Here is a 27,918-nt window from a genome sequence, read left to right as displayed (position 1 = left end):
ATAAAATTTCAGACTAAATGATTAAGTTTGGCAGAGCTAAGTGGTATTTGAAAATGGGGTGTTAAAATAGAAAGCATCAGCATACTTAATTGAAGGCACTACCATTCCCACCTGTCTTAAAATTCTGCCTTTGAATGTATTTAAAGTGACTTCAAATACAGCCAGCTGATTTGCCTGTTCCAGGATAGATCAGCAGGGGTAACTGAACAGCAGCAGTGTTTAAGGATAGCAAAGAACTACTGTCTAGGGATTACTTTGAATCAGACTTAAAACTCATACACATGAAAACATTTACCAGCTAATTCCTGAAGTACTTGATGAGCTAAAAATGCATGCTCTCAAATGAGTTATGGCTGGGAAAGTAGCTGTAGAACAGAGGCAGTTTTTAAGAAGATACAGGCAGACATACCCTTTGATGGGAATGCCCATTCGGTGTCATCAGAATGTAAAGATATCTTCTGTGATTGTGGCATAACGAAGATAGTCTAAACATTATCAGTAGTATGTACAGAACTGTGAAATGCCAACTATAAAGACAAAAATGCCTGTTTCAAGCAAAGTTACGTAAAGAAGTGGGGAGCTTTAGTGCTATGAACTGAGTCTGTCTGAGCCTAGCCAGAGGAGGAAGTAAATAACCCAGATCCAAAGAGACTGTAGTTTAAAAATCAGCCTCCCAAGGTCTTGCTGTTAATGGTGCAGCCTAGACAGAGCACCTATTTCTCCTTGCTCTTTGTTTGTAATAATTCACCTCTAGAGCAATATTATAGATCAGCCACTGTGAATCAATAATATTTGCATGCACTTATGTGTAATTCATGCTAAGAAGGGTAAGCCAGAGCTAATCAAGCTAAAATATCATTTGTACACTTGGCAGCTCCCTTCTAACTTTGAACAGTCCAGTACATAAAAGCATAAGGATCAAAAGATCTAGAACTGAAATAGTGAGGACAGCTGATTTTTAAATGGAATGACTATAAAATTCAAGTGCCTCATGAAAGCATATAGGTTTCTACAAAGCTAAATGACAGATCTTGCTAATACCGAAATGCAGGCAGTAAATTTCCCACAACCAGCCGATAGTTGTCAGATCTCTCTGACTAACACTTTCTGAACACCTCCCATGTATTTAGAAACCAAAATAATTCTTTTTCAGTACCTGGAGGAAGAACAGCTTGATGGATATCTATTATTTGTTTGATCACAAGTGAGAGCAAAGATCAGCCTCTATGCTAATCAGGGTTTTCTAGTCTGTGTAGAGATAACATTTCAGATCAGCTTGATTTATTTTAAGAACCTCACACCAGGATACCAGATACCTACCTCAAGCTGCAGCTATATTTTGTTTCCTGTTTATAAAATGTGGCAGCATCAACAATGCTTTGAATAAGGGCATAAAGATGTAAAATGCATATGCAATTATGTAGGTCCTAGATTTGAGGGGAGGGAGGTAAATTAATTGTGTCTGCATTTATCCATGGTATACTTACATGTAAAGAGCCTCTCCTTATCACTTGCAGATATTTCTAACGTGTTTGTGCATAAGCTATTTAATCGTTTGCGTTGGTTTTGGCTGGGCTGGAGTTAATTTTCTTCATAGTAGGTGGTACTGGGCTATGTTTTGGATTTGTGCTGAGAACAGTGTTGATAACAGGGAAGTTTTAGTTACTGTTGAGCAGTGCTTACACAGTCAAGGCTTTCTCTGCTTCTCACCCCACCCCACAGGCTGGGTGTGCACAAGAAGCTGGGAGGGGTTGCAGATGGGACAGCTGACCTCAACTGACCCAAGGAATACTCTACATCATATGAAATCATGCTCAGTATATAAAGCTGGGAAGAAGGAAGGGGGATTTTCAGAGTGATGGCATTTGTCTTCCCAAGAAATCATTACACATGATGGAGCCCTGCTTCCCTGTACATAGCTGAACACCTGCCTGACAATGGGAAGTGGAGAATGAATTCCTTGTTTTGCTTTGCTTGTGTGTGCAGCTTTTTCTTTACCTATTAAACTGTCTTTATCTCATCCCACGAGTTTTCTTATTTTTACCCTTCCAGTTCTCTTCCCCATCCCACCTGGTGGGAGTGAGCCAGTGGCTGGGTGGTGCTTAATTGCTGGCTGGGGTTAAATGATGACACCCTTCTGAACCTAATCTAAATTTGCCATCTCTCCATAGAGAACTCACAGCTTTATCTCTGTATTCCAGACCTGTCTCATTCTGCTCAAAATAAAATTGTTCTGTCTTCTTAGCATTGCCTTGTGGTTGTCTGGCCATCAGCTTGAACTGAAGAGGACTAAAAGAGAGCTTTTAATCTTTCTCTCCAAGCTGCCTCCCTGTCACATCCTTCTTCAATCACTAGGGACAGCACTGCAATCCTGCTCATTACTTAGGCCAGTTGGAGTATCATACTTGTCTTGTAATGCTTTCTCTTCACAGTCACAACTAAATCGTGCGGTGTTGGCTGAGAATTTTTGTTTGTTTGTTTGTTTTAACCTTAGATATAATCCTACACACAGCTAAAATGCTCATCCAGAGACTGTTCATCTTACATCCTGAAGTATCCTTTTTATAGGCATTGCAAATGGATTTTGCTCTGTCCATATCCATCTAGTACGTTGGTGCCAACACTATTTTCCTAGCTTGTTGCTTTACCTGTATCCTTACAAGACAAATGCAGGCAGTGGAGTTTAGTTTGGGCAGCAAAGAATTCCCTTGTATCTCATTTACACCAAATAAATGAAGGCACTCTGTTTTATTTAGAACTACTTGACTAACTTCCTTCTACTAACACATCCAGAACAGTTTGCATTCACTTCCAGCACCTCTTGCTTCCTTTTACAGGCTGGCTTGTGGTGGTTCACCCCTTCTTCTTTACTTACCCAGTGTGCTTCTTTCTGTTCTTTTAATGCACGTTACATGGTCAAAAGCATTTCACAGAGCTGCTTCATTGTTCTGCTCAAATACCTAAATTGCCATCATCTATACAAAGATAAAATCATGTTCTTAGTGTATAATAAGATAAAATCATGTTCTTAGTGTATGATGCTGTCACTGATCATCCTGATAAATACTACTTCCTGAATATCTGCCTTCACTCTGCCTGACACCATCTCAACTCTTTCCTTAGACACAGATTGTACGCTCTTTGGTGTAGGGACCATGTCTGAGATACTGTTAATGGGGTAGAGCACCCACTTGTGACAATAACTATAACAAAAGCCCTGCAAACAGTATACTGGTATATATGTTCCTGGTTTAGTGTTCTGTGACTCTGGATATGCAAAACTTGCAGTCCATCATAACATGTATGACAAGTGTTAAGTTTATGCCCCATCCAAACCCCCCTACTTTGGTAGTGCTTATAGATTAATGTTTCGGCATTTACACACTTGAAAATTGAATATTTTCAACATGTATGCTTAGAGGATTGTGGATACAGCAGCAATGAATAGTAAACTGAATATATAGACAGGTGGAGAGAATTTTGGTGGGAGAAAAAACCTATCTCTATTTGTATATGTAATAGTTCTCTATTCTATGATTTTCAGTATCAGAGTAATAGCAATGATTATGAATCTCAAGAAAACATTTTTTCATTAAGGACAGGAGAAAAGAGAGATAACTTCGATCTTTTGCCAGCATTCACTACAATATTCAACTGATCTGATCTGGGGAGAAATCCAAAATTAATACTGTCAAACTGAGCAGCAGATGTTGAAAAAGAATCAGGCACTGCAAGAAACTTGATGTGCCAATGAAAATTAGACAGACAGGAAATTCTCACTAAACAAAACTCAGCAGGTTACAGGGGCACAAAAAAAAAACTAGCTTAGATCATCCAGCCAGTTCATTTTCATGTAACCATATTAATAGGTTTTTTGTTTTTTTACTTGTTATATATATTTTTGTATAATAATAATAAAAAAATCCTCTGTATGCTCTTTTAACCTTCTGCAAAGCACCTTTTCTCTTTTCACTGGAGTCTCAGCCAGATTGGCTTCACATTACTTGCAAGACTTTGTATTCTGTCCTCTACCTCGTCAGCACTTACTTCTCTTCAGCACCCATTGTTTGCCTTTGTATCTGGGTGTAGATAAAGAGGCATTAGTTGATTGTTTGCAAGAATGTGAAATAAATTTACATTCAGCAGAGTAATGGGTTTCCTTTTCCAGAGTCTAAGCCAAGGAACAGCTGAATTTAGAAGCAGGCCTGTTTGCAGGATGGCTGCAGCATCTCAGTCTGTAAGTGGTTATGCACAGCGCAGGTACTTTTAGGGTGCAGAGTTTATGTTATCCCTAGATAGTTCAGACAAGAGCCCAAATATTGGAAAATGGAGTCTGCAGATTTGGAGATTCTTTTGCCAGCTACAGCTGCTGGGCCTCTCATTTAAGTTGTTAAAACAGATGTGATTAGGTCAAACATTTTTGAGCCAAAAGCTTGACAAACATAATAATTTGAAGACTAGAAAAGACTAATCTTCTGTGTCTTCTAACTCATCTCGTGTTTCCTCTCAGATACCAGCTGCTGCTTTAAGTTGCACACAGCATTATTATTTTTGTTTCCCTGGTTTGACTCATTTCATTTGGAAATAGATCTCTTAGCTTGTTTTTGGCAAGCAGAATTCTGGCCCAACTGTGGATTTTTCTCTTGCTTTCACTCACTCACACATACTCTGCTTCCTTTGCTGTTTTTCCAGCTTTTTAGCTGTTCCTCCTTCTGCCATACTTCTGCAAGCTCTGGGGGCTCATGCATTAGCATCAGGCAGTATCTGTGGACTGACTGTGTCCTGGTACTTATGTACTGACTCAGTTAACACAGTAACAAATAAAGGCATGTAAAGAGATTATTTTGTTTTCAGGGATGTGAAAAATAATAATTAAAAAAAAATATTGCACCCTGATTTGTGTGTGTGCACATGTTAGAACTGTGAGTTAATGTTACTGGAACTGCAGTTAATGTTACTGGCTTTGGACTGAGTACATCTGCTGTATGTAAGCCAAGACCCTTACCAGATGGCAAACCTTTCATCTGAGTTGGATAAAGATAGGTAATCAGCAGTGTGCAGATTAACTGTTGCACTGGCAAGTTTCTGAGTTTCCCTGTACTGGTTTAACTGATCTCTTGTTTTCTTGGGTTATGGATGAGTATAGGTCAAAGTGGTGCAGATTTTGATATGCCTTTCAGAGGTGGACACAGGAATTCACATAGAACTGTGTACAGTTTTCCTTTGGTGGCAGCACAATGAAAGTTTTTAATCAGTGAGACACAATTAGGGACCGTGCCACTACATCAATGAATGCTTAGCAGTGCAAGGGCACAGGGAGGTTTTTCTGGATAGTCCTAAATTCTTCACATATGTATTGTGCCAATAGTATCCTGCTAGCTCTATTATCTGATAATTATCCAGAAGTTTCTCTTCAGAAATTGTAATTCCATAGATTGAGCTACATGCGATTCCCTTCTTCACAGGCCCATCAAGCCATTCCATGCAATTTAGAACAATCCTTAGACAAAACTTAACACAAAAGGGAAGTAGAAATCACTAAAGAGAAACTAATCCCTGTGTTTAGACTCAAAGGTCTCTATGGGAATAAGGAACCAAATCCAGATCTCACTGGGTTCTGAGAAAGGCTCACCAACATTCTTTCCAGATCTTGTCCCTCCCTCTGGCTCAGGGGTAGAAAAGCAAAGGCAAACATAGCAGGGTTTGTTACAAAGCAGATACAACTCAATGGGTATTTTGCCTGTATTTTGCTTTTTATGAAGTGGAGTCCCATCTTAGTTCTACTAATTAACTGTCACAAAATTTTGGGCTCAGATCTGAGTTTTTAGTTTGGATGAGCCTGGAACAGCAGGTGAAAGAGATGGTATCTTGGAGCAGCTGTAGATACCCAGTGTAATGCAGGACAAAGTGGGTAATTCTGAAAACTCTGCCAGACAATCAGACTGAAGTTGCTGTCAAGCATGGAGAATGCCAGGGTGAGTGGATGGTATCAATACTTTCTCTGTTTTTCATTACAGGATGTTTTCCTGAATTGATTACAACCTGGTGGAGCTGCTGGGTAAGTTAATGAATTTAGTTGGGTAGGGAGAGTACTGGTGGTGGAGCAGCACAGGTTTTTATGTATCCAGCTTCAAATATCGTAACAGATCTGATTTTCACAATCTGAGATTCAGGCCACTGAATCCAGAGCAGAGCTGACTAAAAAAGCATATATTTTGCTAAAAGTGTTGCTTTGTGTTAAGCATGTAGTTAACTGTTTTCCCAAACTGGTACTTCTCTCAGGTTTTATTAGCACTCTTAGCACCCTAAATAAGATTGGAGTAAAGAAAGAAAGCAAAATTTCTCTGACGAATATGTCAGTTAAATGTCTTTCTTTTTCCCTGAAGAAGGTTATAATGGGTTTGGTTTTTTTTCAGCTCTGCAGAGGAACTGAAGTGATACATGAGCACTTAGCAATAAACATTTTTAATGGAGACCCCTATCCCCAGCTTAATTTCTGCCCTCACTCATATTGCATTAATCAATACTAGTGATGTTCCTAGTGGTTTCATTGCACCCTGTGAACAATTTTGCTGCTTGGCATTACTGAAACGTGCCTTGAGTGTATTTTGATACTCAGATTTAATAACAGGGGATCCAATATTGATTTTAAATGGGAAATTGTTTGTGTATGTGTACGCACATCTCTGTTTTTCTATGCACCAGTTTCCTGTGCACTGAACAGTCATACTGCAGTCCAGCACCGTGACTGTTACAATACTGAAAGGTTATCTGAAATGGTACAGACCATGAAAGTAGTGATTAGAGGGAAGTGATTAACTGACTAGTATGACCTTGCTTCACTGCAAATTGCATGTAAGTTTTCCCCTGATGTGACATTCAGTGTTACTCACACACATGTAATTTTTACCAAGCATTCTTGGAAGTACAAGTATTCACAAAATTTAATCTGTAATACTATCTGTCAAATAATAGTATGTGTGCATGGGTTCAGGTCTTAAATCTGAACTTCTGAAGCCAGTATTTCTAGTTACCCACAATTCCTTTTCTGAGCAAAATGCACCCATGGGAAAAAAGGAAAGTGGAACCTTAAACAGGCAAATGAGATCTGCAGGCTTAGAATGGGGTTTCTGCTGCTGGTATTTATAATCCTTCAAAACTGCATAGTTGAATTTAATTTTCAGTGATGTGTACTACTTTCCCATCAGCCAGAAAGAGACATATGTGCTATTCAAACCCATTTCAAGCCATTTTTAGAGGGCTTATATGGGCCATTAAGACTTCTAAGGATTTCAGCCCCTGGGAACAAACTTTGCATCTTTTTGCACTCTCATCTACACAGAACAAAGGCATTGGGCTATGCAGGAGTCCTAACTTTTAGCTGAGCTTCATCAAAACACAAGTGAAAAGTCATTTCAAAAGATCTCTAGAAGCTATTTCATTATTGTATTTAAGTATTTTAAGAGGTTTTCTCAAACCATACTTCTAACTGCTAACTCAAGCCACGGCACTGAAATGTTTATGTGTACTCATGGTTCAAGAAAAAATATGCCGCTGACATTCACAGAAAATTCAGTCTATATATTTCACAGGCCGATGAGTTGCAGTATTAAAAGAAAGATTAGGGGTTCTTGAGTTTAGAGGTAGCCAAAATAAGGAACAAAATGAAAGTGGCTGGTCAACTTTAATTTTTAATGGTTCATAAATTTCCAGGCAATGAACACACTTTTCTTTTAATTTACAGCAGATTATTCCTTGGCATATGGGACATGAAGGCTTCTACAAATGCTCTTACAGTAACTTTCCATTTCCATCAAACAATGTACTTCTGTTGGGACACTTTCATACAGTCCTCCAGGGACCTGCTCACCAATACACACCATCTCAACACACCCTTTGAGTAGGTCAAGAAAATATCACTGCCTTTCTTCTCCCACTACAGGGTGACATGAGAGCAGACAAGGAGCACTGTACTGAAGCTGATGATCTATCACAGAAGTATGGCCTTAGACCTTCTGTTTTCTATGTAGGTTAACAGAAACCTCTTCTTGCAGGTAACTGCCTTTTTATGTAAGAGAATTTTCTATTATTTTATAACAAAACCAGATATTCGAAAGCTGTATCTATATAAATACAGACTGCTTCTATAAACATCCTTAAATTAAAATACATCCTTAAATTAAAATACCTTGCATTTATTAAGCATGTTTCTAGTTACCAAAGCTTTCTGTGATTTTTCTCAGCCACAAGCCTTTAGCAAAAAAGATGATAGCCATAATATGTGTACGTCCATCATAGGGATAAAATGTTTGTATTCAATTTAAAAACTATTTTAAAAATGACTGCACAATGAGGGTGCATAAATCACTGGAGTTTTTGGTATCATGCTACACATATCCAAGATTTGTAAAGGGGCTACATTCAGTATTCATAAAATTAAAAAAACCTTATTATATCACAACAGCTCTACTACGATGAAGATAAAGAGCTTTGTCTTGAGGAATATGTACAGTTGCATATTTTTATATAGACAGAGAGGATGATATTAATCTGTAGACTTTTGGATAATGCATAATGCAGACTGTCTTCCATGGCATTGAATTCTGACATTTTTCATAACACATATAGAGCAAGCCATATGTATCTGGGGGTTCTAGGTAACACTTGCTCTGTATTTGCCACTGTTGAGTTGTTGCAGCAGCAGGAGCTGCCACTGAGAGAGGTTTGGGTATGTTTGTCCATGCTGGACAGCCAGCCTGTCATGTGGCTTGGGTCCATGTACCCAAGACACTCTGATGGCTGATCACACAGACATGACCAGTATTTTATTGGAAGCTATAAAAATAAAAGAGTTAAACTCTTCTCCACAAGTCCTGTGAATTGCAAAAAGGTCTAATGTGTCATTCCTGCAAGTGAATTTGGGCATAGGGAAACATCTCCTAACACTCAGAGGCTTCTAACATCACTTTGGATAAATGATTCTCTGGCATGGCGGAAGAAGAGATCTTTCTGCGATTTGACTTAGAGATGAAATTAGAGCACTCTCGGTGTCTTTTGTAGTTTCTGTTCTGTGAGTTCCAGCCCAAGAAAGACAAGCTGGAGTACAGTGGCATGCATGGAGGGCCTATCTTGTGTCCCTTTCCTCTTCTTCACTCCTAGCTCTGCAAAATCATCTGTTTAGTTGGTTAGATGTGTATGTACACAGTCAGAAAAGGGGTAGAAAAGGATTTTGGCCCTCATGGTATAAAACGTGGCTTATGGTAGTGAAGAGGAGAGTAGCATATGTAACGAGACTGGTCATCAGGAGACAAAGCAAATTATTACTGCTTTGCTTGAAACTTGAATCAGCAGAGCACATCCAGAGAGCAGTCGCTGGTCTGCTGCCAACGGTAAAACAGGCCCCAGTCGGGGTCACCTTTTCCCCCAGACCCAGAAGCACATAGAAGAGGTGACCCTGTCTGGGAGCTCAAGGGATCACAGAGCATCTGCTCTCCCGCACACCATCTGGGCTGGGGAAGCGGTAATCAGACTGGAGCCGGCACATTGGCTGCTTGCACCAGGCTCAGGTTGGTGAAGACGTCTCCGCAGCCCTTCCTTCACCTCGCTGAAGTGTCCTGGCCCTGTGAGCACATAAGGCACAGTCAGAGGAGCACTTCTGTTCCTATTTTATCTGTATAAATCATGGCTGTGCTGCTGGGCAGATCTGTGGTAAATGGTAACCTGCTTGATCCTGCTCGGTTATCAGGCGGGCCCTGCTGCCCTAAGGCAGGCCCTGGCCTGGCTCAGCTGCCTCAGGAAAGACTTCCAGCCCCTCAGGTGATGTTGATGACAGCACTACAATGAGCTGCAAGACAACTTCTCCAGAGGTGAAGCAGCCCTGGCAGGTGATCCATGCTCTGTGAGACACTCAGAACAAACCTCCCCCCTGGGGATGTGGGGTTCAGTCAGTGCCTCTCGGTGCTTTCCTCAGGCTGAGGCAGGGGCTGGGTTTGAAGGACAGACTGTCCCCTGAGCTGTACCTGCGGGTCACTCCTGCTTTCCCAGCACCTCACTGGGCCTTAGTGGCAGGCACCCTCTCTCTTCTGTAAGGCTCTCATGGGCTCTACCAGGAGGACATAGTGACCTGCAGGCCCATAGTGTCAGGAAAGTGTGAGGCTCCCTGTGGATCCTGAAGCCGGTGAAGTGCTGTTTCACCCCAAGGACATGTATCCTTATGGCCCCTTCTCCCCAGAGAGGTCCCTGGTGGAGCACAGGCCTGAGGTGGCACAGAGACCTCCCCTCACCATCACCTCCTGTAGGGCCAGCAGTGTCCCTTCCCATCTGGTGGGGAAGGAAGGAATAAAAGCTGCCCTTTAGCCTGCCACAGCAGCGGATCGTGGAGAACCTCTCCCAGTGTTGCAACCACGTTGCGTTGCAGACTGTCCCTCTGCCCCTCAGCCCCGCAGCTTGGCTACGTGGTGCAGGCAGCCTCATCCATCAGGGACTGTGCCAGTCACGTTTCCTTGCAAGAGTTGGCCAACTGAGAACACCCAACACAAACAAATGAGGTGTTTCAACAGCAAAAAGAAAAATTCGGGGCAAGAACACAGGAATTTGTGGGGGTTTCAGTGAATGAAGAACAGGCCAAATCTGCAGCAAAACAATGCGCATTCGTTGCCACACTGCTTTGCCTCTGCTTTGCCAGCATCTGGTATAACAAAATACTGTGGAATAAGATGTCCTTGCAGCCTTTCCATCCACACACTGAGCATCCTCACATTTCATAAGCTCCAAACACCTCTAAATATTTAGCTGCTTACACAAAGTACTTGACTTCAAGAAATGAACTTCTGCTGTCATTGGCACTATCAAAAAAGAATGGGAAAACTCAGACTCTACACAGGTAAAATTTGAGTTATTAACCTACTGGTTATGTTTCTCAGGATGAAGAAGCAGCATGAATTACAACTGATTCCTTTTTTTTGCAGCCTTACCCATGGCAATATCACTATCTGCTGACCATCAGTATAAAAATCTATCCCAGCAAGGCTAGGCTGGGATCTTTCAGGATTTCATGCAAATTAAATGAATGTAATTCTTGGTGTGATGCTATTATCTCACATCCATTCTTTGTGTTATATACCTTCTAATTTTCCTAGCAAGTCCTCCTGTTATTTAGTATGAACTAGTTTTCTTGCTGTAATCTGAGATGATGGCTACCTTGTACCTAATTTGTGGGTGGCTTTTGTTCCCCCTTTTTATTTCTTGATGCCAGGGGGACTAGTGTTTGTTAACAATATTTTTTTATAAATCTCTTTCTTTTCAATGCCACAGCATGCAATTCCTATGACTGCTGTGTCATTCCTCTCCCTTAGGTTTCTTGGTAACAAAATCCAAGTGATAATTTTTCTTGATGAATAGTAAATTCACAATTGTTTATTGAGGAGATCAAACTACTTCCAGTTTCAGGTTGAATTCAGAGAATAGTTTAGGCCAGAAACTGGTTAGCATATAGAAAAGCTGAAATGTTTTAAAAGAAGAATTTGGAGATTTTCAGTTTAGGTTTTTGTTGAAAAATTGACCCAACTCAAAGACTAAACAAAGTTTTAAGTCAGTGGAAAAGATTCCATATTAGGGCTAATGGAATGTTTCATAAGGACCACAGAAAATCGTTCCATGCACCCTCATACACAAAATAAGGTAAGAATTTGACCAGACCCCATTTTGGAGGGAAGGTGCTATACATGAAAGCAAAACAGAGAAGTCACCAGTGCTTGTAATTCCTGTTTGCCAGGTGTTGTGACTGGGGAGAGGAGGAGGGTCTCTTTTAAAAAGTACCTCCTTAGTCTGTCATTGTCTAGTGGGGTATTACCCAGAGACAGTTGGCCTTGCATCACCTCCCTCACACAGTGATTTCCCTCTGCCTTTCCAGCTATTTTTCAAACCCAGCATGCAGCATTTGTTATCTCACATGTATTACTGGTGTCACTATAGGGTCAGCATATTTATCCGTATAACACACCTGACTTAATGTCTGAGAGATCGTGTAAGTCTATTAATACTGTATTGCAAAATATACTGTACTTGTTCTCAGCAGTTTTGTATGTTTGAAGACATTTACACTGGAGCAAAATCAGGATAAAATGAAACTGAGACTGTGAAGTTGGTCAGTGTTTTAGTCTTTCCCTCCGGATAAAGATCCTTAGTGGTGTAATGTGGCTGCAATCCATTAGAGTCCAGCTACATGGGTATTATGTTAAAGTATATTGCAGTCAGTGGTGTGATGCTGTTATGCTCTAGTGGAGGATCTGGTCTGGTTTTTGCCATCATTTGCTCTGCTGAGCTGAGTAAATATGGCAATTTCTTGGATTGTCAGTAAGAAGGTCACTTTTACTCTTCAATTCCTTCTCGCCCACTCTAATACAATCACTCACTTCCAACTTCCAAACTTTTTCTCTTTAGATTTGACTTTATGGCCAATGCAGGTTAAAACAAAAATCACCAATACATGTAAAATGTGTACATGTGCTCAGGGAAGACAAAGGCACTGCTGTTCCTGCTGCCAGTAGCAAACAAGGGATGCTGCTGCTGCTGCCTTTGGCTTCCTAGTCCAGATGCATGTGTCTCATGTGTAGTCCAATAAAGAGCTATCTTCTGATCAAGACATAACTTGCAGACAAGACCAAACCTTATGTCTCTCCATGAAGAGCCACATATTCTCTTCAAGGCTCCTTGTATGACATTGAGTTGTCTCAGTATAGGTGTTTTGTGAGCCCTAGGTGGAAATGTTTGGCCTCCAACTTTTATCCCAGAAATGTGTGGATTTCCCCTGGGTCTTGCGCTGTGTCTGCTAGTTACATCCAAATGTTTTGAATACTCTAGGACTGTCCTGGGTTCAGCAGTAGAAGTCATTTTTCTCTTTCTTAGTAGCTGGTGCAGCTCTGTGGTTTTTACTTTGGGCCTGGGAACAGTGCTGATAACACCAACGTTTGTAGTTACTGCTCAAATGTTTACGCTGACCAAGGACTTTGTGAGCCTCATGCTCTGCCAGGGAGGAGGGGAAGCCAGGAGGAAGCAGAGACAGGACACCTGACCCAAACTGATCAAAGAAGTATTCCGTACCACAGCACGTCATGCCCAGGATGTAACTGAATTACCCGGAAGGGCTAGGTCCCTGTGGGGTTGAACTAGGTATCAGTCAGTACTTGGTTGGGCAGGGTGGGGTGAGTTGTCGGTCAGCTGGTGGTGAGTTGTTGCATTCTCTTCCCTTGTTATTTCTCTTATCATTATTATTACTGGTGGTAGCAGCAGTGATTTGTGTTATACCTTAGTTACTAAACTGTTCTTATCTCAACCTGTGGAGTTGCATTCTTTCGATTCTCCTTCCCATCCCTCCAGGAGCAGGGGGAGGGCAAGAAGGGGGGGGAGTGAGTGAACGAGCTGTGTGTCTGGGTTTAAACCATGACAAGGACATATAAATGACACTTCTAGTTGGGTTTGGTTTGTTGTTTTTTTTTCCTTAAATTGAGTCTTTATGTTCTTGCAGGTTTTGGTACAATATACTGTCAGCTGTCTGCAATATTCCTATCATCTTCACAGGTGCATGCAATCGTTCTTGCTCCTGACTGCAAAGCCCATGTGCTCTGCAGCATCCCACTGCATTTTCCCTCACTCCCTTCGCATTCTATACAGAATTGCAGGATGCTTTGCAATCTCCATCTGGCTAGTACAGAGGAGGAGCATGGCAGAGTTAATCCGTTTCCTTCACTCCTTATTGAGCAATTAGGCAAATAAAAATGATCTTGTTTATAGATACTCAAAGAGGCTGTAACTCACTTGGTCTTGTAATAAATTTACATCCATCAGGGTGGAGCCAGGGGCAAGTCTGGAGTTTCATCAGTGGCTGATTTGTAGCTTCACTCTTGGGATAGGAACAAAATTTTTAAAGTTCCCAATACTGGAGCACTTTGTTTAAATTCCTGGTCACAAAAAATTGAACTGGCTTTAAAAAAGTGAAATTCCTCACTATAGCATCCATCCTTAATAAAAATGGGATAATTACCAGACTGTTACAATTTACCCAGCATGCCTCTGTTAGGCTGTGCCTTTAAATTTGCAGAGACAAGTAGCTGTGCTTCTCAAAGGGTTGCTACAAAGCTGGTTTCAGCACTGCTGCTTCATTTTGGTAAGACTTTTTAGCTCTTGTTATAAAATTTTCTGTTTGAGGTGAAAGTTGATCTCTTCTTACATGGTATTCCTAAGAAGATTTGGCTTACCAGGTAGCAACTAATGAATGAGTTATAAATAGCTGTGTATATTGTTGTTGCGGTTTTTAAAGTTTCACCCCGTAAAGAAGTCTTCTCTAGAATTATTGTTTTGAATGTCTCCTAACAAATGCTGACTGTGTACGGTGTGTTTTAATCCTTTGCACTTTTAGTAGAAGACCTCAAATTGATCTGTTGGCTAGAAAGTGGATTTAGTATCCAATTTGAAGCAGCTGCTTATTCAACTCTGGGACAAGAACAGTAATGACTGAAGGTTGTTATCAGTTGATTGTTACTGAGTGGTTTAAACGAAATGAGGTTTTGGAGTATTAGTCAATTTTTCTATGGACTGTTTTCCATGTAACACTTGGCACCCTTGTTGGCCTTCGCTAGTGAAGTGTTCAATGTACCATAGAAAATCAAGCTCTTGTGTCAGGTGTGAGGTATATTGGCAGGATCAAGGGAGAGGGAGGCATAGGGGAGAGCTGTGTTATTTTTGCTTGTATCTTATTTGTTGTTTCTATGCCTAAAGTCTTTTAGCAACCTTAAAGCATCACTCACAAAGACTACATTAATGTAAGGTATTTACAAACTGAAGAAACTCTGCTTCCAGAGTTGTTTTGGAAGTGTTATTAATGGTAATATGTAAATAAATCAGGAAGCAACCAAAAGAACAAGAAGATTAGCTGATTTCCATTTAATTGAAAGTATCACTAAAAAGGGGGAGGGGGCATAGTTATTGAAGAGAAAAGGGTCAAATAGATAAAAAATTAATGGTAGTTGCAAGCTGCCATGAAACACCACAGAATGAAGAAAATTGCTTTTTTAATCTTTGGTTTGTTTGGCTGTTTTATTGTGTTTATAATGAATCACGCAGAAATACAAGTGAGAAAACAATAGCAAAGACCTGCGGTGAAATACTGTGGAGATTTATAGTGGTGTGGAAATGCACAAGTGCTCAAATACATTGTCCCATTTTGATTGAAGGTTCATGTCTACAACCTGGTTTATCTCCTTGCATCTCATGCCACTGGATTTAAGTCTGCAGAATATAAAAATGACTGTGCATTTTGCTCTAGCACACTTGCAATCCATCTTGTAAAATAAAAAACAAGCCACCGCAACCTCTCAGCTATGGGAATATTCAACAGTCTCATTAATTTTCAGAAGTCTCCGGTGGGACATCATTTTCTTTTATCTTCTCACAAATAGCCTATAGAATTATATGCATCTTGTGCTGGTTTGGTATTGAGTGTGCTATAGTTATCTATTATTTAACATTTTGGCCAAGGTTTGGTTTAATGAACAATTCATCTTTTGCTCTACATTTGTTCCCTTGTGATTAATGAAGGTTACCAGCCTATGACTGCAAAGTGCCATGGGTTCTCTCCTTTACCTAATCCTATTTAAGTGCATTTTGGTCTTATTTTTTCTAGTCTTTCCTTTGAGCTAATAATTTTTCTCACAGGTGCTAAGTAATGTCTTCTGGTTACATATTGCTATGCTAGTGTCCATAGGGAGGCTACAAAGCTCACTGATGCTGTCATACCCTGTATTTATTGTTAGGAATTCTGGTAATACAAAGTGGGGTCAAAGGGGCTACAGCTTTTAGTTTATATTTACAGAGATTCTACTAGCTTTTCTGATTTATTGACTTTTGTGATCAGTTTGACAAATGAAGACATACTGGAATCATACAAGAAATAATGATATTTTCAGTTTCATCATGAACCTTTGCTAGTGTTAAGGTGCTGTATAATAGTCTGTGGTTCAGCTATTCCCCAGTTCCCACAGGAGAAAATAATTAGTGTTTTAAGAATAACTTCAGGCTCTTTTTTAATGGACTATGGGAAGTATATTTGCTTAAGTTTCATAGCTCAGAATTTTCGAAGGATTTGACAGAATAAAATAGACTATGCCCATATAAAACAACATCTACAGTGAGTAATTCCTAATGTGTGAAGAATGGTGATGTGTAGTGGTTTTAGGGGGGGAAGGAGGAGTTTAAGTGCAGATGTGGGTTTTTGGGTTTATTTGGTTTTGTCTAAGTAGGTGGGGCTTTTTGCTCCCTTTGATAGACTTCCCCAGTTACCTCAGTCCCAATATGTACTCTGCTCTTGTGAAACCCCACCTAGAGTGCTGAGTTCAGCCCTGGGGCCCACAGCACAAGGGGGACATGGATCTGCTTGAGCAAGTCCAGAAGAGGCCACACAAATGCTCAGAGGGCTGCAGCACCTCTGCTATGGGGACAGACTAAGAGAGCTGGGCTTCTTCAGTGTGGAGAAGAGAAGGCTTCAGGAAGACCTCAGAGCAGCTTCCAGTACCTAAAGGGGCCAACAAAGAATCTGGAGAGGGACTTTTTACAAAGGCATGTAGTGATAGGACAGGGGGAAATGGCTTTAAGCTGAAAGAGAGGAGATTTACATTAGACATCAGGAAGAAATTCTTTACTGATGGTAGTGAAGCACTGGCACAGGTTGTCCAGAGAAGCTGTGGATGCCCCATCTCTTGAAGTGTTTAAGGGCAGGTTGGACGGGACTTTGAGCAATGTGGTCTAGTGGCAGGGTGGGGTGGAACTATATGATCTTTAAGGTCCCTTCCAATTCTGTTTGCTGAGTTTCTGTTTGCTGCTGCGCAGGAGATTTCCATGAGATTGTTAGGTAGGTTTTTCCTCTTCGAGAATGGAATATCAAGCTGGGACTAAGCTGTAAAAATAATGTTTAAGTCCAGTTAAGGCAGATTTCACTTATGGCTTATTGGTTAAATTGTAGGAAAGACATGTCCAGCTTGTACTTCTCTAGAGTGAGCTTGTGCATCTCACTTACAATGAATGAAACTTCTTTGATCTGTGCATATTGGGAACTGGGCCTGTGCCCACAGGTCTTGATGAGTCTGACACTGTGAATCAGCTGCACAGAGCAGGGAGGAGTTAATCTTCATATCATTAGTGGCCAGTGTCACTTTGCAGAGTCCAGAAATGACGGGGAGTGATCGTGTGACTGTTGCATGCGATACAATGACTGGGAGACTTGTAGTACTTTGCCACTCTGTGCTTTTTGTTTTCCATTCCTTGTTTTTATATCAACACAACACCAACACATGCACATGCAAACACGTGCACACACGTGCAGTGTATGCCTGTTTTACGAAGCTGTAGGAAAATTACAGTTGTGGTTTAAAAGCAGGTGGAAATGCATGTATCCACACCATCATCCGTTAGGAAGATGGAAGTTCCATTCTTTTCATTTTATCAGTAAACTTTTACTCTCTCTCTCTTTCCTTTGAACAGTTTTGGGGGTTTGTTTTTTCTTTTTTTTTTCAATAATAATCTCATGCCACTGTGTGAGATGATGTTCAGTGCAGCATAGACTGTTCTAATGGCTGATTTCAATAATAAAAGACAACAGGAGACTAAAAGGTGCAGTGCAGGAAGCTGGGAAACACATTCCTTTCCCCAGAGGGTGTACTTAGCTTTGTGCCTTTGATCACTTGAGAAGTATCATTAGAGTACAAAATGGCAGGCACTAGGGAACATTACAGCAATTATAATGTGATAGTTTAAAAAAAAAAATCAAAAGAAGTTTGAACTTATTTGGAAGTTTACTCCCATGAAGGACTGATCACAGCTGAAGGATAAGATGTTCTAATAGATAAAATACAGACGCTCTACTGGGACTTTTCTTCAGATATTGACTCCCAAGTTAGCTCTGGTGCAGAACAGTCTGTACAGAACAGACTATATTTACAAGTTCAATAAATCTAATCTGGGTACACACTTTATCATTACTTACACTTTGTATTGCACTAGCACCTGCAAGCCCTTGTTGCTCACCTAGTTCTCACTGTGCTAAGAACTGTACAAACATAGAACAAAATAAACCCAGGCCATGGAACAAGAAAAGTCTCAGAAAGGCTTTAGACAATGAGGCTGCAACATAGTTGCTGGCACTTGGAAAATCAAAGTGTTTGTTGAATATCTTGCAGATCACTATACAAATATTGTTGTAGCTTACTGCATATTGTTATGAAGTGGGTTTGTATTTTATTTCTTAGTTCTTAAAGAACAGAGGAATTTAAATGACAGTGTTTTATCAAGTTTTTTAGTAGCACCTTGCCAATAGAGAGCCAGACTTTGTTTTGTGACCTTAAAGAAACCACTTTTTTGGTCAGAGGAACTGCTGTTGTTTGGGACAGCAGGCCAGATGAGATACCATTTGTATATATTTCTGCTGTCCAAAGCCTTGGGAATAAAGCTTACAGAAAAGACTATTTCCACTTTCTTCTTCTCTATAGGACCAATGGTGAATCATGCCAGTTCTAGCAGCTAGGGACGTGTGTGTTTGTATGTGTGAACAGGAACATGAGCTAGAGATTTTCACACAACTTCAAGCATTAACTTCAGTGTTTTGAAAGCATATTTTATGGTGTTCAGTAAAAATGCTAGGTGACTAATAGAGCAAAATGCAAGACTTCAATGTAAAACAAGAAGACTGCAGACTCGGAGATCTCCTCTGCTTCATATTTAAACTGCCTAAATAAAACCAGCGCAAGTACTGCACAAAATCCACTAATAAGCACAGCTTTTAAATATGCCTTTTACTACCCTGTCACAAGCTGTATTGATCGTGCTCACATGCAACAGCGTTAACATAAAATACAGTAGGTAAAAAGAGAAATAACCTAATTCGTGTGTGCGGGGGGAGTGGTAAAGTTCCAGTTGAACACTTATAGAACAAATCTTGTGGTAATGTGGCAAAAGAACTTCAAACAAACTGTCTTATCATCATCATCAACAACAACCAAAACAGGCAGCCCCCATAGCCTTGGCATTTCAATTTTCTGCTAATTTTCTCTTGTTTGCATCAGATGTGTTGCCTATTTTCCTTAGTTCATGGGTGTCTTGCTGTGACAGGAGCTTGGAGAGCAGTAAGCGCAGCCCATTTTCATAAATGGCAATTACAATGAAAAAGGAAAATGTAATAAAATGATCCAGATTCCACAAATTATTCCATAAAAACTGAGTTAAAATTGTTTTTCCTTTTACTGGTCCTCCACCCTGCCCCTTTCTTTTTGCAGCAATTTAAACGTTATGTGGTTTGTGGCATATATAGATAGCTACATAACACTTATCTCCTGGCTTACTTTATATGACTGAGAAGACTTCCTGCTGTAGAAACAGCATTTTGTAGGGAAGAGCTGTCTTTGAGTAGTGATACTCTGTCTGGATGAAAGGCCAGAGGCGTATGTAAACCTTTTGTGCTGACACCAAGAACTATTTCAGCTTTTGTTATTTTTCTTTGTAATTCTTAGTGGTAAATGCGTATAGCTGGTTGGTATATAATAAATTTTAAAAGGGCATGTTTTACTGAATAGAGAAAAAGTGAAGAAGAGGTCATTAGATATGGTGCACAATAAGCACCAGGCAAAGGAGCAGGAGACTACTATGTTTTCTGAGGCAATGGGTTTTCCAAACCTCTATTGTAATGGCAAGTCACTTGATTCTCTTGGCTTTGTTTCTGTTTTTTTGTAAATGGAATATAATTCCTTTCTTTGCTTTTGGTAGTGGGAACCTATGTGTGTCATAGGTTGTGAGTATGTCTTATTCATTTATTTATGTGTTCTCATTTGTCTGAGATCTGCAGAGGTCTTTGAACACAGAGCTTCAATTTTGGTGTCTATCTTACCATATGTTTCAGTGGTGAATTAACTGCCTCCATATCTTTATGGGCCTAGTACTAAATGATTTGCCCAAAGAGACATACAAAAATACAGTGAGCTAAGTCTCCAAGCTATTATCTCCTAACTGAAAGACTGGATCACCACTCCCAATATTACACTAAGTCTTAATTCAGGTTTTGTAAACCTCTTAGGAGCACAGCTTTATGAGTACGAAATGCTATTAGACAGTCTTTTGTGTGACAGAGAGCACCAGTGAAACTAGTCCAAGAAAGGTAAAGAAAAGATATGCTGCAGTGTTGCCTGTACAAAAATCCAGTTTATTTCAACCTGAATTATTTTCATGTGAATTCACTTCCCCTACCATGTTTTTCTGGCCATGAGAACTTGGGCCAAAGTAGTCTAATAGTTTCCCTCAATACAGAAAACATATCCTTTGACATTGCACCTGCTACATTGGAATAATTAAAAGAAAAAGGAATTGAAGCTCAGGACTGTTTTCAGAGTACCAGAACAGAGCCAAATAAAAGAGACCATGGGAAAAGCCTTCAAAACCAGAGATCATAGGAAAACAGGAACCAACAACAAACATACCCACAACCTTTGGAAGGTGGAGAGGGCGTAATCCTAAATCTTGGGAAAGATGTTTTTCCTCAGCATTTCCTACTTGTATATAATTTGCCATAACCTGTGCTTTGAAAACAGTTTCAGTCTTTCAAAACAAATACTCCAGGATGCCTTCTGTGGCAGGCTACAATATGAAAAATTGATAGGAAAAAATCCTAAGCGCAATTGATGCTACCTTGATTCTTTAAATATACTCTGTCTTTAAACCTAATGTGCTGTTCTTCAATATATGGAACTGTTTGATATAGGCTGCTGCAGATTCTCATTTGGAGTACATCAACACTGCCTGATTTCATGCAGGAATGCTCATTTGTAGTAACTGCAGATAGGTACTTCACTATGCAGAGATGAAATTGTGGGATGCAATTCAACCCTGGAGTGGTATTTTTCAACACTTTACATTTTGGGAGTTATCGAAAGAGTGAACAGTCATAGAGAGAAAACCAATTAGGAAAGTGGGATTCAGGTATGAATGCCCCATTTCACACTGCAGCATTGGCTCATTCCTGTCTATTGCTCTAAGGAAAACTGAGTGACTTCAAGGTCGCTTCATTACATGTAGTATATAGACTCCAGATTAAATGCTGGATAGCAGTTTCAGACAGATTGGAGAATGTACCAGTCTGCCAGTTGTGCCTTGTCCTCTTCCAAGTTTAGTGTCATTGAGAACAGTTTAGCTTCATTTATAAAAGGCTTTGAAATAGATCACATTGCAGTTCACTTCCAAAGTTCGAGCATCTGCCTGGAGTGATCTTCATGCCCATACTTGCCTCTTGGGTTCGCTTTTGTCAGCAATGTTGAAGTTAATGTTGTCAGCATCATCATAAAATAAAAAGTAGTGGCAACAATTCTTCATTATACTTTGTAATTTAAACTTGGCTGTCTTTAATAGCCTGCATCACTAACTGTAGAACAAAATATGTTCCTGGTATCACATGTGAGGCTTTGACTAATAGCTGTAATGTCAGAAAGAATTCTGACTCTGAAATGAGGTGCTTGTGGTGGGAGCTCTGCCAACATACCAAATCGAGCGGGAGGTCTGAATGCAGTGTAAACTGGTGTTCCGTATGCTTAAGAGACTTTTGGAATCAGCCCAGCCTACATATGGTTCTGTTGGCAAGATCTCGAAGAGAAAGGAAGATATTGTCCTCACCCTACCTAACATACCTCCCACTCATTTGAAATGCTCATTTGCAAATGGAGAGCATTCAAACCTGAGAATGATAATGGCACAAACCCAATATAGATACAGCTGGATAGCAGACAAAAAAAAAAAAGTAGATTTTAAACCAGAAAAGGTATGGATGAAAGGCACTGGTAAAAACAAAATCTGAAATGTTCTCTGTCCACAATCTGTGGAGTAGCACAATAACTCTTGCTATTGTACAAAGGTGCACAGACTTCATTAGCCAGCCCATGGAACTGTAGTTTGCTGGAAGATGTTGTAGTGAACAAAACATTCAATATCATCTTTCACTGCTTATCTGTGATTGCAGGGAAAAAGCTATAGTACAAAATGGTCCAAGTTAAGGCAATAAAGAGGATAAAAAACATATAGAGAGGATTTTAAGCATGTACCAGAGAAGAAATGTGAGAGAAAGAATCCCTGGATAGAGGGATTTTGAGAGATTAAGAAGTAGAGTTCTGGATAGGGGAAGAAATGATGGAGCAAGCTTATTAAGTAAACAGGTTCTCCACTGGGCTGTCATCTGTGTCATAAAGCAGGTGTAAACATTTTCTCCTCCTTCCTTTTGAGTTAATTCTCTTGTCTCCAAACATATTCTTTTCCTTTTCTTCAGTACCACCATTCTCAGCTGCTCCAGTTACGTGAATGCCAGGCATGCAGAAGTGCATACTCCAGTGTTGCGCTGAAATACCCCACTTTCCCCTTCACTCTACGGAGCAAGTCTGCATGTAAAAGAGCTGTGGGATAATGGTGGGTAGAGCTTTAATGTATAATGCTATCTTGCCACAAGTGGCCCAGATCAGCCACACAAACATCCTTGATTAAATTGCAAAGCAAGAGCTAAGCTGGAATGGCATTTACTCCAGCAGTCCCCAGACAGTCCCCACTGAATGCTTTTGCCCTTCCAAATGTTTCTGAAAAACTAGGTTTTTGGCAAGTGGTAGACAGGTCTTCTATGGGCCTGGCCTATCACACACTGCTGACACTTGCCTCTGATACCACTGGTGCAGGTGGCTAGGGAGGAATTAATGGCTCTCAACTCACTCCAGATACCTTTATCACTGATACATACAAGAACTGGATTGCTTCTCCTCCTCCTCTGCTGCACTCCTGCCTTGCTGATGATCCCTAGAGGGATTGTAGGAAGCTTTCCAGTACATCTGGTTTGCAGCACAAACCTTTCTGCTCTTAAATATATTCTCTGAGGCTTTTCACTGCTGAATGCAATTGTATTTCCATTCTCAGCAATGATGTTCCTGCCGCAGAAAAGTTCCATTATGTGCTCTTGCTCCCTGCTTATTCTTGTGCCTTGTACCCATCACAAAGTCTCTTTCCCCTGCCTTCTTTACCTTACAATAGTTGCCATTGGTAGGAGTTTGATAAAGTTTGAAGAGTTCGGCTATAAGTTCTCCTTAGTAACCCTCAAACCTTCAAGTCACCTAGCCCTTCTTTCCTACATGTCTCTGCAACTGATAGGTGGTTAGATAGCAAGTGTGGAAAGTTTCACCACACAGCTTGAATTTCACAAGCTTTGGTCTTTTAATGGTAATTTTTGGTAAATTTATATGAATACCCTCTATTTCTGTTGAAAAGCATCAAAATATGTAATTTATTAAAAAAAAAAAACAAAACAACAAACAAAGAACAAATAAAAAAACCAAAACCAACCAACCAAAACAAAAACCAAATGAACTCTGTCTTGGAGGCAATGGATATTTTGAGAAAAACTTTTAGTACAAAATTTGATTAACACATGAAGAGATCCCAACAGAGGGCAATTCCAGTTATGAAAGGACTTCAAACAGTGTTGTCCTTACACTGTGAAACTTGTGTGTTTGATGTCTCTTTAAAATTCATGTGACACCCACCACATCAGTTTCTTGGGCATCACAGTAACTGCTATCACCACAGCTCTCCTATGAAATGAAGCTATTGCCATAGCCTAAGTGGCAATGTAAGGCATAAAATGATCAAGGGGGAGGTCTGTAAATCCAATGAGTTTCCTTTAGATTTCATTGGTGTGGGGAGTAGAGTGATCCTCCACTCACCCTGAAAACACTTACACTGTCTAGCCTTACTGATACGAATAGCTGTGCTGGAAGTGTGATTCAGAGTAATAACATTAAATGTGTACGTATGTGTTTATGGCACCGGGCCTTGTGCCAGAAGTGCTTGCGGAGGGTGTTGCATTGTGTAAACCACCTTCAAAAACACTTAAATTTTCTTTTAACAGCTGGAATGAAATGACCAAAGCTGTATTTACTTGAAAGGACTCAAAAGTAGTTGTTTGACTGCTCTCATTTTCTGTGAATAATTTTTTATTTTCTTTTTCTTTTTTCCTGTTTATCTATCTCCCCTGCCACTGGACTGAAATAAATAAAAGTTGGTGTGATTAAAAGGGCTGTGAGAAAGCAGAGAGGTACTTACTTCTGTGAGGTTACTGCAATCAGCAGCAAATCTGGCAAGGAACCATCTCTAGTGCGATTGCTGTTGCTTTGTTTGAATTTTTATTTTTATTTTTTCATACTTCTAACATTTGGGAGTTAGAGAAACTCTTGGGAGTTGGATTCTTGAGACTGGCCTCTTATGAAGATGGGAGTGTGTGTGTATATATATGCATATGTATGCATACACACATGCACACACAGATATCTTACATGAAGTCCTCCTACTCGCCACTACCTCTTTCCTCTTTATACTTTGCCCTTGTTTATCCTTTTCTTCAGAAAAACAAAAATGAAACCATTTGGAGCTTCATAACTCTTCCACTCAAAAGCAGAAGGCTTTGGCCTGCTGTTCCTCCTCCTCCCCACTGCCTGAGACTTCCCATTCTGGGAGTGAGACATGCAAACATATGTCACACAAAAGCAGCATAAATACCATATGCAAACAGATTCTTCTGTGTGGGTAGCAAGTACAAATTCCAGCTTCTGGCACCAAAAAACACTGCCCCAGTCCTCTGGAAAATTCTAAGAAGAAAAATTGCACCAGGTGAGGGTAATATCCAATAAAATGCAGCTCTGTCAGGTTTGTAACGTGAGTAGCACTGAGGGATTCCTGTGGAGTTTGGGGGTTTTCAAGCCTCCTGAACCACCACTGAATTTCACAAGGTCTGCAAAAAGAGTTCAAATCCATGCTATATTTTTCTTCCTCTTTCCCTGAACTTACAAACCCTCATGGTTTCCAAGGACAATTCAATGTAAAAGGAAAAAAGCACAAGCTAATGGGAGAGCTCCATTGAATAGGGATGGAAGGGCAAACCAAAAAAAAAGTGCTGGCACCAGTTTATGGCCTATGTATACATGGGATTTATACTGACAAGCAGACTTATCCCTGCTGGCATGAATCCCAGAAACCACAGTGGCTGGCAAGTCTGCCCAGAAATGGATTGCACCAGTAGTGTGAAATGCCTGTTCCCCTATCTCCTGGGGAGGGCTCAAAACATGATAACTGCTGAGTAACGGGATTTGTCTGGAGAAATTAAAAATGACGCCCTCCCAAGGGAGAGGGATGGGGGATATTTGCAGTAGCAGATTCAAGCTCTTGAATCTTTTTCCTAACTTGAAAGTTTTCTTCACTCTTCCGTGCTTTCTGTGCTTCCTGTCAGCACTTTTCATGCGATCTTCTCATTGCTAATCTGGTTTCGCACTTCACCTTCTTTTTTTTTTTGTCTTGTTGTCATAGCCTCTCCTAACTGTAACAGCCCTGCTGGGCATCAGCTTTGTACCTTACAGCATCACCAGGTTTAAAAGGGATCAACCTTTTGGTAATGGAAAATTTTATCATGAGAAATTATGATGTCTCTTTTTCTTCTTTCTTCTCATGTTCAAATGTAGTGTCTAGGTTTGTAGTTTTGAACTGCAGAATCATTTCTCAGGGTGTTAACTAAAAAAAAACCCGACCACACCCTGTACTAAACACTACAATGGTTCCTAACTTTTCTTTTTTATCCTCTTTTCAACGAGATCAGGAAAAAAATCACTTTAAAAGTGTGAAAATCATCATTTTAGTAAGAATATTCAAGTTAGATGTGACACTGTACCTTCAATGAATACAGCTCCAGCGCTCACTCGTAGATGAGAGTTTTGGGCAACCCTCTCCACTACACAGAGTGCTAGATTTTCTCAGTTGCTTTCCCCTCAGTAGAAATGCCTGCATCTTGCAATGCTTATCTGTATATTTGGGTGCCAGTAGCACCTGAGTATCATATTTTTCAAATCTCTAATTTTGTCACAATCCTTTCATAGAAGTGTAGTAACTAGACCAGCTCCTTATCAGAGGTGAATTTTACAGTGCCACTGATCCTATTCTGCAAAATGAGAACTGATGATCAAGCTGCTCAGGTGTGTAGTTGGGGACTTTGAAGATTTTAGCAAAAGAGAAAGTTCAGTTGCAGGCTTTTGCAACTAAAATTTTTCTTTCTTCTTCCCTCATGCTCTTCCCACCACAGGTATAACATTTCAAGTATTTTTTTTTTTTTCATTAAATAACATGATTTTATGTTTGGACTGAAGAAAAATAGTGGGAAGCGTCTTGTCTTTGCTAGATTTTCAGTACTCAATGACATTTCCAAAGTTCAGCAGATAACAAGAAGGTACGATCAATTCTTCCAGAACTTGGACAGCTTCGAAATCTCCTGCTGCCCTCTGTCAGGCGCGGCACTATGTATTCTATCCTTCTTGCTGCCTTCTGTTTTAGACTTAGCACAGCTGCCTGCTCCTCTGCAACCCTGTGAAGCAACTAAGAGTTAAATGTTGCACAGGTGACCATCATCTTTATTTACATGCCTCCCAAGTCAGAGCACTGATGACATCTATTTGTAGGATATCAAGAGAAGATTTCAGAATTGGAGTACAGCATGAAGAACATCTCAAATGCAAAGATCCCTTTCTAATCAAGGAGTGATTCATAGAATGAAAAATGCTACATGAAAATAAAGCCCAAAATTGTTAACACTATTTAGGCTGTGCTCCAGATTGTTCCTTTCATGTGGTGCAGACATACTGGCCAGCATAATGACTGAATCTTAAATCGCTCCTATCCAGTCCTGTGTACTTGGAAAATGCTGGGGGTTTGTTTATTTTCATCTGTCTGCTCTTTTGGCACTCTTTGATCTTACCTTTTGCTAAGAGAAAATTAGTGATTTATTTGTAAGCTTTGTGTATGCTGAAGTGAAAGGAATCTACACACAGAAAGCGTCTGAGAATAGATATTTTCAGAAGAGGTAAAATACTTCTGTCAGTCAGGTGTATCAGACCTTAAACCATAGTGAGAGATGCCTGCTTCCTAGAAATACTTGTTCTGCTTACAAGCTTTTACAGTAAGGCTTGTGTAAAGGAATTACGAAGAGGTCTATTATAACACTATTATATCTACCTTGCTTTTTTTTTTATCCATACATCATTATAGGTTTTGCTTTTTCTTTATTTTTTTTTCCAAAACCATGTGCCTCTTAATTTCACCTTTTTGCTTATTTTCTTAAATGATGTGTTTGATAACTGCTTTAGTCACCCATGCATTCTTTTGCCTGAATTGGATGACTTTAGCTTTTCAAATTCCTAATGTGATTGCGACTTCAATTTGCTTCCATGGGGCAGTGTTCATAAAGTTCCTGCTCCAGTGAATTTTGAATCAACCAAGGTAATGCAAATCTAGTGAACAAACAAAAGGTTAATTTCTGTGTTTAGTAATTTCTCCTATAAGAGATTATTCCTGGCTGTGTGGAGGTGAATGACAACATCCATGAAACTGTTTTCCTCTGAAATTAGGGTAACTATTCCAGAAGTAATGATTAGATGATAGCTTTGTTAGGATTGACCTTTTCTTCTGTAGTAGTGCAGTCAGGGGATATCTGAAAAAAACTTTTAAGTGCTAGCTGGATGTTCCAAATCTGCCAAGTTTCACTTAGAGCTGTGAAAATACCAGAGGGAAGACCTTCCTCATGCTATTAGATTTGCATCAAAATTTCAGATGATTTTATGCACTTTTTGCTTATTCAGAAATAATTATTTTAGTTATTTTTATTTTAATTTTGCTCTTGGTTCCAAATTTTTTCCATTATTGACCTTGATGATTGGAATAAGGTGCAAGTCAGGTTTGCTGATTGTCATGAATGAGTTTGAAGAATCACTGCAAGTCAAAGGTATTAGCAAAACTGGTTTTATTGTTTTTGTAAAACCTTCATGG

The 27,918-nt window shown here is 40.0% G+C and overlaps 1 long non-coding RNA gene across 1 annotated transcript in view; it reads left to right on the top strand.

Annotated features, from left to right (window-relative positions):
- The window catches only part of LOC133265968 (uncharacterized), a 232,410-nt gene that overhangs the window by 72,641 nt on the left and 131,851 nt on the right, over nucleotides 1-27,918 (top strand). Inside the window, exons 3-4 of the long non-coding RNA XR_009742206.1 lie at nucleotides 6,018-6,058; nucleotides 7,943-8,054. This is a non-coding gene — a long non-coding RNA (uncharacterized LOC133265968). The remainder of the gene's footprint in view (nucleotides 1-6,017; nucleotides 6,059-7,942; nucleotides 8,055-27,918) is intronic.

This window comes from Pezoporus flaviventris, unplaced genomic scaffold (genome assembly GCF_033815535.1).
Source record: "Pezoporus flaviventris isolate CSIRO_AGI_PZ_B2104156 unplaced genomic scaffold, CSIRO_AGI_Pfla_v1 ptg000006l, whole genome shotgun sequence".
NCBI lineage: Eukaryota > Metazoa > Chordata > Aves > Psittaciformes > Psittacidae > Pezoporus > Pezoporus flaviventris.
The sequence above is the reverse complement of the archived record's forward strand: the minus strand, read 5'-3'. Positions and strand labels throughout refer to the sequence as shown.